The sequence below is a fragment of the Canis lupus genome, chromosome 14 (assembly GCF_011100685.1).
Source record: "Canis lupus familiaris isolate Mischka breed German Shepherd chromosome 14, alternate assembly UU_Cfam_GSD_1.0, whole genome shotgun sequence".
NCBI lineage: Eukaryota > Metazoa > Chordata > Mammalia > Carnivora > Canidae > Canis > Canis lupus.
Window position 1 is genome coordinate 27,726,840 of NC_049235.1, and position 11,677 is coordinate 27,738,516.

The 11,677-nt window shown below is 38.3% G+C and overlaps 1 pseudogene; it reads left to right on the plus strand.

Moving 5' to 3' along the window:
• The first annotated feature begins 4,835 nt into the window (after positions 1-4,835).
• Positions 4,836-8,082, plus strand: LOC119874525 (annotated as a pseudogene).
• Positions 8,083-11,677: the final 3,595 nt, after the last annotated feature.

An 11,677-nucleotide genomic window follows, 5' to 3' on the forward strand; every position in this document is an offset into this window, starting at 1 on the left:
ATAGTGATATTAACAATATTGTTTAGCCAGAGCTCTGCATGTAGTGAATGTTCAATAAACTTTGAGTTGCACTGAAATGACCTATGATTCTGTCCCTTTAGGTTTATGCCAGTTATGCCTCAGGACTTGGAAAATAATTACACATTCTAATATGGTATAGGCCAAGAAGTAAGCTTTACTGGGGAAGGGTTGAGTTCAGTAGTTGAGCCTTTGGCTCAGGTAATTATTTCTGCATCCTGGGATCAAGTCCCACATCGGGCTCCCATAGAGAGAAGGCAAGGCATATGTTTCCCTGATCTTCCCAATGTGCTGTTGAGAGCCATGCAGAAGATGGGGTGCAGTTGCATGGGTATGTATTCTGGTGACCAGACATGCCCCACTGTAGCTTTTGTCCTTTTTTAGAGTCCCAGAACTAACCTGTCCAAGAGATAAAGCACAAGGCTTTCTAGATTTGGGTTCCCAGCTGCTTAGTAAGTCTTCCAGAGATGGCAGCTGCCCAGAACCAGAGGTTTTTAGATCAGTAGGATGTTATGGCTCCTCACCCTGGCAGGAGGGAGACTTTGATCCCTTGAGAAATTGAGTTCAGGTGCAACCTTTCACCTGAAATATGGAGAGAAGCACCTTTTTCTTTTTCAGCATCCAAAAAAGGATTTTTATACAGGCTACTCAGACTGGGCTTCCAGGTAGGTCCCTTTCCAACAATTCTGCTTCTTGCTCCATCAACCATTCTCCTTCATGTAGAACACTTTTTGAGATACAGATCAAATCAAATTACAATCTGTTTCTCTTTTATTTCTATGACTTTTTTCCCCCAGCAAACATTTAAGTGCTCTTACGTGTTAGGAGCTATGATAAATGAAGGAGAAATAAAAATATATAACATAGTTTTTGCCCGTAAAATACTTAATGTCCAATGGGGTTTTGTTCTGATTAATTCAGGAAGCAGACTAAATTCTATTTTAGTCATAAATTTTTAATATTTTTATTAGTAGCTTATTAGTCAAAATAACATGGAAAATGAAGCCAGTTATGATAGATACATTGGAAATATAAGTATTCTACTAAACAACACTCACTGGGACTATAATTCATCTTCCTGAAAATTTTTCTCTTTTAAAACAAGTTTTTTTTTTTTACATGAAAAGTCCTCTGTTTTAACTTTGAACTCATGCCCTCTACTTGGGGAGCCTCTATGTAAATTCACGACAGTTATATGCCTGTATAGTCACTTTTGAAATGAATACTGCAATCTTGAAGCATATATTTACTCCTAAAATATCCACTTAAGTTTCTCTGGGTTTTGAGGAATTGAAATCAATGAGATGCATAAGGGCAAATATTTACAGTAATAAAAACTTAATATACTAACAAATTCCAGTGATGCTCTTTTACCCTATAATGAAGCACATGCTCTCGTGTTCCTGCTGCTTAGCTCCCCGTAAAATGCTGTGGCAGATTGAGGTGTGAGGCTTTCACATCTGCAACCCCTCGTACGTCTTGAATGGCTAACCTGAGCCCCACTGCACTCAGGGAGCAAAAATTATTCCTTTCCTTCTGGGCTGCAACAGATTATTCATGGGATGGATTTACTAAAGTAAATGATAGAAAATCACTAAGATACACTTATGAACGAACAAAGCAATAAACATGCATATTCTTATGGTCAGATAGAGAGGGTTAGTTTGCAGCCACACTCAGCGGATTTAGTACTTCTTATACAAGGCACTCCACTTTTGTGACTCACTCTTCTACGTCTTCTCTCCTGGGACTAAATGGATTCCCTATTTGGAGACTATCCCTAAGACTATTTCCCGGCTTAGCTGTATTTTTTAAATGACTGAAATATGTAATCCACTGCTCCCATGACTTCCTGTTTCACCCAGTAGGTTTTCTGTAAATATTAGAAGATTAGGACAATATTACTCTGACATTAAGAAAACTTGTAGTTGGAGCTTTTATCTAGTGTATTTAAGTTCTTTATAAAAGAATTTATTAATCTTTACAGACTTAATAACCTTTTATTTTTATTTTTAAAAATATTTATTATAAGAGACACAGAGAGGGAGAGAGAGAGAGAGGCTCAGAGACAGGCAGAGGGAGAAGCAGGCTCCATGCAGGGAGCCCAATGCGGGACTCAATGCTGGATCTCCAGGATCAGGCCCTGGGCTGAAGGCAGCGCTGAACCGCTGAGCCACCTGGGCTGCCCACTTAATAACCTTTAAAAAGAAAGAAATAGGACAACTTTTATTCCTTTTCAGTTTTTTTCTGTACTCTTCTTAGATTAAGCCAATATAATAAAAGATGAAGAAAAGTATACTGGTTAACAATTCAATCCCTTTCGACAAAGTGAAAGGTGTGATGTGGATACAGGAGGAAGGGTTGGCTCATTCAGATCTAGCATGAACATCAGCTGGGCAGTGTCTGCCAGGCTTATCAGGTATTGCAGAGGTTAGTAAAAATCCTATATGGTGGGCACCTGGGTGGTTCACTGGTTGAGCCTTTGGCTCAGGTCATTATTGCTGCATCCTGGAATCAAGTCCCATATCGGGCTCCCTGTGGGGAGCCTGCTTCTCTCTCTGCCTATGTCTCTGCCTCTCTCATGAACGAATAAATAAAATCTAAAAAAAAAAAAAAAGTCCTGTATGGTCACTGGTGGGCACCTGAGCCCAACCACAGTGATTCTATCAACTCTTACAAATCTAGGGCTCTATTTACCAATATGTTAAAAGGGCACAGAATTCAGAGATGAACAAACTGGGCTAGCAAGCTAGGTTAACAACTTGTTTAAGATTACTTATCTGGTTTGAAGTTATTTCAGATCTAGAAGGAGAGTAATGGAAATATTTACATTTTAGTCTTGGTCAGGTTAATATCAGTTGAGCATTTATAGTATTTATAGCTCTTCCTTGAAGCATTCAGAAAGTAGAATTATGCTGCACTATGATTAAAAACTCTAGTAGAGGCAGGTAAAGGTATAGAGTTCAAATGTGGAAATGATGGACTACCTGGAAATTTGGCCAAGGTTGTAAAGAGCAGCATGAACTAAATTCACTCTTGAAAGTCAGACCCATAATTTTGCTCATAAAGACAAATTAGACAGGATGAAAACATGAAAATAAAAAGAATTAAAAAACCTAGAAGGTAATTTTTTTAATCTGAATTAATATATGGATATCCTGGAGTTTAGCATTATGCCTTCAATATTTCTTGCTCAACAAATACTAGTTTCATTTGTTCTTTTTCACCCCCACCTTACTCCAGCTACTGTATCTGTGGGAGGCCAGGATAGGAGGGCATCCTAGGGAAGAGCCCTTTCGGGAAGAACAGGATTACCACATTCAAGCCTGGAGAAAGCACAGCCTGGATGGTTGACAAGTCCTATTTAAAGCATAGGGATGGGAAGCATGTTGCAGTTTGACTAGACTTCTAAGGACCCAAAAGTAAAGGATCAGGATGTAAAGTTAAAATGATAGCATAAGGGCAGCCTCTGGCCCAGAGGTTTAGTGCCACCTTCAGCCCGGGGTGTGAACCTAGAGACCCAGGATCGAGTCCCACGTCGGGCTCCCTGCATGGAGCCTGCTTCTCCCTCTGCCTGTGTCTCTGCCTCTCTCTCTGTGTGTCTGTCATGAATAAATAAATAAAATCTTAAAAAAAAAAAAAGATAGCATAAGCCCAGATAATGTTGGATTTGCAGTGCTAACTTAGATAATGATTATCAGGTAATAGTGAAAAGATAGAAGGAATCCTGAGTCACATAAGGAGTCGGTACCATGTAACTATATGGAAGCAGTGAAGATGTGAAGACTGGCCTGCGTACAATTTAGTAAACCGGGATTATGTTAACGTCAGTGGCAGGAGAAGAACAGATGCAATGTGAGACAGCAAACTATCTGAGTTTCGAATGCCTCCTTAGTAGCCTTTTTTCTCCCCCTCTTTTTTTAAAAAATCATTTTTAAAGAACTCTTATTCATTGTTGGGTAGAATACAGGAAATAATGTTCTTTATGTAAATATTACCTTGGAGACAAAAATACTTAAAAAATAGGCTGTTGCAAGTTACATAATGACTAGTCTGAAAAAATGAATTTATTACATAAGAATACATGTACATAAGCATTAGTGGTAAGAAGACTTTAAATTTTTAAGAAAGCTATACAGGGTGAACCTCAGGAGAAAAAAATTGGAATGGATTGCATTTCAAATGTGGTATAAAAAAGTTGTCATTTTATTCTAGTTAAGCATAAAAGGCCTTTGTTATATTTTGCAAGTTTGAAGGCTTCTATTAAAATGTTTTTCGAAATGCCTTAATATATAGATATTATAGAAATAAGTGTGTTTTAAGAATAGGGCTAGATCTGAAAATCACATGGGTCTTAAATTGTTTTTCAGTATCCATGCTTTTAAGGTTGACTACTCTGGACCTTAATGCCACAGTATTGTTACAGTTATTAATAGCACACATATCTAAGGGGAGACCAAAAGCTTCCACAAAATATATTTGAAATTGGGGCGAAGTCTTTGTTACTCTTGAGTAGCAGCTCTGTGTGCTGCAGTACTAATGACATTAGAATGACATTAGAATGGCAGGGTTCTAGCCTCTTCTCATCACTTGGCATCTGATGTTGTGGTTTAGGCAATCCCCCACCTCCGTTTTCTCTCCTCTAAGTTACAATAATACCAGCACTTAGATGGTTTTTGTGAGGACCAAAAAATACAAGTTACTTCTTGCCTTCTGTGAAAATGCTGTTGAGTGCTAAACATACAAAACAAATTAAAGTCCATTTGGCATACAAGTGGATTGCCTACTTCCAGAACTAAGTTCTGCAGTAAACATACATGGTGGATTCCTTTGCAGAAAAAGCTTTTCGTGCATTTATCAACATCAACGGATGTTATTGTGAGTCTATTATAAAAGGCCTTGATATAAAGGAAGTGTAAGATCATGTGCCATCCTCAGATTTAGAAAGTAGTGGGGGAAAACCTATTTGTTGCAAAATCACATCTTTTTGTCCAAGACAGTACATCCAGATTTCAACTGACATGATGAGAATCAACTAACATTACTGTCACAATCAATTTAATTAATGTATGAAATCCAGAATATAATAAACTTAGGGCCACAGGTACCCAATATTAAACTTGAAAGGAGTCATCTTGACTCTTAAAAATTCACAAAAATCTTTGCATAGACTAGGAAGGCTGGGTGAGAGATGATCTAAACTATAAGTCATTGTTAACACTAGTTTTCAAGCTAATGAATCGAGTGACCTTTTGTTTTCATACCAGGCTTAAGTCTTTTAATCATTTTTATAATGTCAAACAAACTAAATTAACATGTAATTTAAAGAGATAATGTGCTCAAATTTAAAAGCATGATTAGATTTTGTATCACTCCTACTGAATCAGTTGCTATAACATTATTTGAAATAGAACAATTTTTTCTTGCTCTCATAGAATAAAGTAACTGTGCTTTGTAAGTTAAAGGCAAGTGTTAAGACTATGTAAGAAACAGGAAAAATACAAGGATGACAATCTTCAAGGATGATCTTTAGAATCTGTGTATTTCAAAATTATATATATATATATATATATATATAACAGCCTGACAAAAGGTCTGAATCTGTGAGCAGCAAACATGTAAGAAAACTACTGGATGCCAGTGGGTGATAAAGATCACCCCAAAGAGCTATAGGTAACAGTGTCTGGTGCTCATATAGACAAAAATTATGCCTGTTCCCACGTGCAAGAAAGGAATGCCTCAACATAAATGAGACCCTCATTAGGAACACAGAGGCCTTGTCCTTGTCTCAGTAGTGAGGAAAAATTAGATTTGGAATGACAACTACATTTAATAGATATTCAAAAGGGTTTTTAATAAAAAAAATTTTTGTTTCTAGTCTGAGTTTTATTTGTTCTTGATTTTATTTTACTTAAAAATTTATATATTTATTTGTTTATTTATTTAAATATTTTATTTTTTTATTTGAGAGTGAGAAGTGAGAGAGCACAGAGGCAGAGGGAGAAACAGGCTCCCCATGAGCAGGAAGCCTGATGCAGGGCTGGATCCTAGGACTGGGGATCATGGCCTGAGCCAAAGGCAGATGCTTAACCGACTGAGCCACCCAGGTGCCTGGATGTTCAAAATGTTTTAATGAAAATTGTCTTGCATATTCAATTCGGAAGTTTTTTTTTTTTTTTTAATTAAAAATACTTTAAAAGTCAAAGTCATGGTAACATTGAATTAAATTTTATAAGACAAAATCTTACACATGATAAAATTATTAGCAAGATAATGAGGCTAATATGACTATATTGTAGCGAGAGAGATTTAGCTAACGTAGGAAGTGCTTCTTTATCAGAAAACAACCGTGATATCTTATTTTCACGTGATACATTTGAACTAGCAGATAACCAATGACTTATAGCTTGGTTTTATTTTTTTAAATTTTTTTTTCAATTTTTATTTATTTATGATAGTCACAGAGAGAGAAAGAGAGAGAGAGAGAGAGAGGCAGAGACACAGGCAGAGGGAGAAGCAGGCTCCATGCAGGGAGCCCGACGTGGGACTCGATCCCGGGTCTCCAGGATCGCGCCCTGGGCCAAAGGCAGGCACCAAACCGCTGCGCCACCCAGGGATCCCGGTTTTATTTTTTTTAAAGGTTTTATTTATTTATTCATGAGAGAGAGGCAGAGACACAGGCAGAGGGAGAAGCAGGCTCCACGCACGGAGCCCGACGCGGGACTCGATCCCGGGACCCCGGGGTCATGCCCCGGGCTGAAGGCGGCGCTAAACCGCTGAGCCACCCGGGCTGCCCGACCTATGGCTTGTTAAAGTAACTTCTGAAACTCCATGCTCATAAATACTTCAGAAAAGTCCACGTTTTAGAAACTAAGCCCGACGGCGGAGGAGCGCGGGGCCGGGACGGACGGTTCCCCCGTGTGGGTCCCCCCGAACGCGCCCGTCTGGGGGCCCCGCGCTCGGGGTAGAGCTTCATGGAAGGGACGATCCCTGGCGTCCGCCCTCCCCGCTGGAAAGGGCCACCGTGCTCTGTGATAGAGCCAGACTGGTTTCCTATCTCCCAGGATTTTGCTCTTTAGTTAAAAGGGTTGTCAGTCCCAAAGCCTTTTCAACTGCAGGATCTTCAGGTTCTGATGAGTCTCATGTGGCCACTGCACCTCCAGATAGATGCTCTCGAACAGTAGGGCCTGATGAAACTGTGGGACCATTTGGACCTCAGGATCAGAGATTCCAGCTTCCTGGGAACATAGGTTTTGACTGTCATCTCAATGGGACTACATCACAAAAGAAAAGCCAGCTTCATAAAACTTTACCTGATGTTCTAGCAGAACCTTTACCAAGTGAGAGACACGAGTTTGTGATGGCACAGAGTGGGAATGGATTGCGGGTAGGGCAGTAATGCACCCGGTGAACAAGAAATCAGCAGTGCAGAAACTTACTTTGAAAATGCCAAAGTAGAGTGTGCGATCCAAACGTGTCCAGAATTGCCGCGAAGAGATTTTGAGTCCCTGTTTCCAGAAGGAGCCACCAACAAACTAATGATTCTCACTATGACACAGAAAACTAAGAATGATATGACTGTTTGGAGCGAAGAGGTAGAAAATGAAAGAGAAATGCTTTTAGAAAAGTTCATTAACGGCGCTAAGGAAATTTGCTATGCTCTTCGAGCTGAAGGCTATTAGGGTGACTTTATTGACCCATCATCTGGTTTGGCACTTTTTGGACCATATCCAAACAACACTGTCTTTGAAACAGATAAACGCTATCGACATTTAGGATTCTCTGTGGATGATCTTGGCTGCTGTAAAGTGGTTCGTCATAGGCTCTGGGGTACCCATGTGGTTGTAGGAAGTATCTTCACTAATGCAACACCAGACAGTCATATTACGAAGAAATTAGGTGGAAACCAACAGTAATGTCAATTTATTGGCTGTACTATTGATATGTACCATTTGGGTTGATCCATAAACACTGTCAAAAGCTTCAATTTTTAAAATTTACTTATTTCTGGGTATTTATTTCAACATTTATGAATTTACAGCGTTAGCAAATGGTATGTGATTTTTAAATCTCAAATGTTTATTCATACTATCATCAAATACATGTTGATCACATCCACATTGTATAGAATGTGGTAATTAACATGTAACCAGGACATGATCTTATATTGTTATTTCTCCCCTTTATTGGAAAAACTAGAGTTTTATTTTTCTCTAAAAATAAATCACACATTTGATTATGAAAAAAATTAAAAAAATAAAAACTAAGCCTTAATAAAATGCAGTAATAAGAACATGTTTGAAAGATGTTATGCAGAAATACACCAATTCTAAAGAAGGTAACAATTTCTGGGACGTCTGGATGGCTCAGTGGTTGAGCGTCTTACCTTCAGCTTAGATCCTGATCCTGGGATCGAGTCCCACATCGGGGTCCTTGTGGGGAGCCTGCTTCTCCCTCTGCCTGTGTCTCTGCCTCTTTCTCTCTCTGTGTCTCTCATGAATAAATAAATAAAATCTTTAAAAAAAGGTAATAATTCCTATGACCACAGAAATAAATGAACCAGTAATTAGCTTCAAGAAGTATTGTTTTATCTCAGAGGAAAATACTAAGTTATAACTAAAGTGTTTAAAAAGTAACTTAAAGGAGTAAGTACTAATACTTACCAGTAAGTACTGATACCTTATTTCTGAAAACTAAAACTTAAGCTTACATTTTATGCTACTGCTCAATGAGTTGAACATAACAGTTCTCCCTGAGCCATGGTTGGCATGAAAGCACTGTCAAAGTTCTGTCATGCTTGATTTTTCTTTTTTTTTTTAATGTCCCGATACCACCTCAGGTGTAAATATAAAAATCTGTTGCAGTTTGACAACCTTTGAGATAAAAGGTGTATTTATAAAATTTAGACCTATGTAGAGAAATGGCAAATGGTTACTAGTTGTACTCCCAACCAAGTAGTCTGATAGCACAAGTTTGTGAACAGCAGTCATTAATGTGTTTAGTGTTGTTGTTTTGTATATGTTTGCTGTAAGTGACTTTTACAGTAAAAAAAAAAAAAAAAAAAGTTTGAAGAATTCCTATCAAACTCTGAGAATAAACATTGAGCACTCCTGTAGAACATTTGGAATTTGAACACAATTTTAAGTGATAGAAATTGGAATTTCTTAAGCCTCACATGGGGCTATCTTTGCTAAATCTTTACTCCATAATTCTGTTATGAAAGAGCGAAAGGGGCAGGGGTTTTGCTTAAAATTGTATGTAGTATTTTTCTTTGAGGTATAAATACAGACATAGAGTAGTATTAAAAAATCTGCATCAATAAACTTCAAAAATATGAATCAAATTAAATGGATCTGAGATATTTTCTACACCTATGTGTCCCCAAGAATGAGACATTTAACATTATTTAATATTTGATCCTCATTATTGTGTCATTAACAGTTTAAAACTTAATTCATAGTAAAAATTAAAGATCATTGAGGAAACAGGAGACCTATGTTCGGATCCATAAATTATATAGCCTACATGAACTGTAATCCATTTCCGATAAGTCTTAAATTGTTCTATTTATTGGGCAAATGTTGCTCTTATGCACACATGCCAACAAAAAACTTTTCTAAAGGAGAGAACAAAGGTGAAGTTTAATATTTAAAAAAGCCATTTCTACATTCAAATTGGCAAAGAAGTCAAACTCTCCCTCTTCGCAGATGACATGATACTGTTCATAGAAAACCCAAAAGACTCCACCTAAGATTGCTAGAACTCATACAGCAAATCAGCAATGTGGCAGTATGCAAAATCAGTGCATAGAAATCAGTGGGAATTCTGTACACTAAAATGAGACTGAAGAAAGAGAAATTAAGTAGTCAATCCCATTTACAATTGCACCCAAAAGCATAAGATACCTAGGAATAAACTTAACCAAAGAGGTAAAGGATCTATACCCTAAAAACTACAGAACACATCTGAAAGAAATTGAGGAAGACAAAAAGAGATGGAAAAATATTCCATGCTCATGGATTTGAAGAATTAATATTGTGAAAATGTCTATGCTACCCAGGGCAATTTACATGTTCAATGCAATTTCTATCAAAATACCATGGACTTTCTCCAGAAAGTTGGAACAAATCATCTTAAGATTTGTGTGGAATCAGAAAAGACCCTGAATAGCCAGGGGAATATTGAAAAAGAAACCAGAGCTGGGGGGATCACAATGCCAGGTTTCAGGTTGTACTACAAAGCTGTGATCATCAAGACAGTGTGGTACTGGCACAAAAACAGACACATAGATCAGTGGAACAGAATAGAGAACCCAGAAAGGGCCCTCAACTCTATGGTCAACGAATATTTGACAAAGCAGGAAAGACTATCCATTGGAAAAAGGACAGTCTCTTCAATAAATGGTGTGGGGAAAATTGGACAGCCACATGCAGAAGAATGAAACTAGACCACTCTCTTGCACCATACACAAAGATAAACTCAAAATGGATGAAAGATCTAAATGTGAGACAAGGGATGCTTGGGTGGCTCAGTGGTAGAGCGTCTGCCTTCGGCCCAGGGAGTGATCCTGGAGTCCCAAGATCGAGTCCCACATCAGGTTCCCTGCATGGAGCCTGCTTCTCCCTCAGCCTATGTCTCTGCCTCTCCTCTCTCTCTGTATCTCTCATGAATAAATAAATAAAATCTTTAAAAAATAAAAAAAATAAATGTGAGACAAGAATCCATCAAAATTCTAGAGGAGAACACAGGCAACACCCTTTTTGAACTTGGCCACAGCAACTTCTTACAAGATACATCTATGAAGGCAAGGGAAACAAAAGCAAAAATGAACTATTGGGACTTAATCAGGATAAAAAGCTTCTGCACAGCAAAAGAAACAGTCAAAAAAACTAAAAGACATCCTACAGAATGGGAAAGATATTTGCAAATGACATATCAGATAAAGGGCTAGTATTCAAGATCTATAAAGAACTTATTAAACTCAACACCCAAGAAACAAACAACCCAATCATGAAATGGGTAAAAGACATGAAGAGAAATCTCACAGAGGAAGACTTAGACATGGCCAACAAGCACATGAGAAAATGCTCTGCATCGCTTGCCATCAGGGAAATACAAATCAAAACCACAATGAAATACCACCTCACACCAGTGAGAATGGGGCAAATTAACAAGGCAGGAAACAACAAATGTTGGAGAGGATGCGGAGAAAAGGGAACCCTCTTACACTGTTGGTGGGAATGTGAACTGGTGCAGCCACTCTGGAAAACTGTGTGGAGGTTCCTCAAAGAGTTAAAAATAGACCTGCCCTACGACCCAGCACGAGTAAGCAATTGCACTGCTGGGGATTTACTCCAAAGATAAGATGCAGTGAAATGGCAGAACACCTGCACCCCAGTGTTTATAGCAGCAATGTCCACAGTAGCCAAACTGTGGAAGGAGCCTCGGTGTCCATCGAAAGATGAATGGATAAAGAAGATGTGGTTTATGTATACAATGGAATATTACTCAGCTATTAGAAACGACAAATACCCACCATTTGCTTCAACGTGGATGGAACTGGAGGGTCTTATGCTGAGTGAAGTAAGTCAATCGGAGAAGGATAAACATGGTCTCATTCATTTGGGGAATATAAAAAATAGTGAAAGGGTATAAAGGG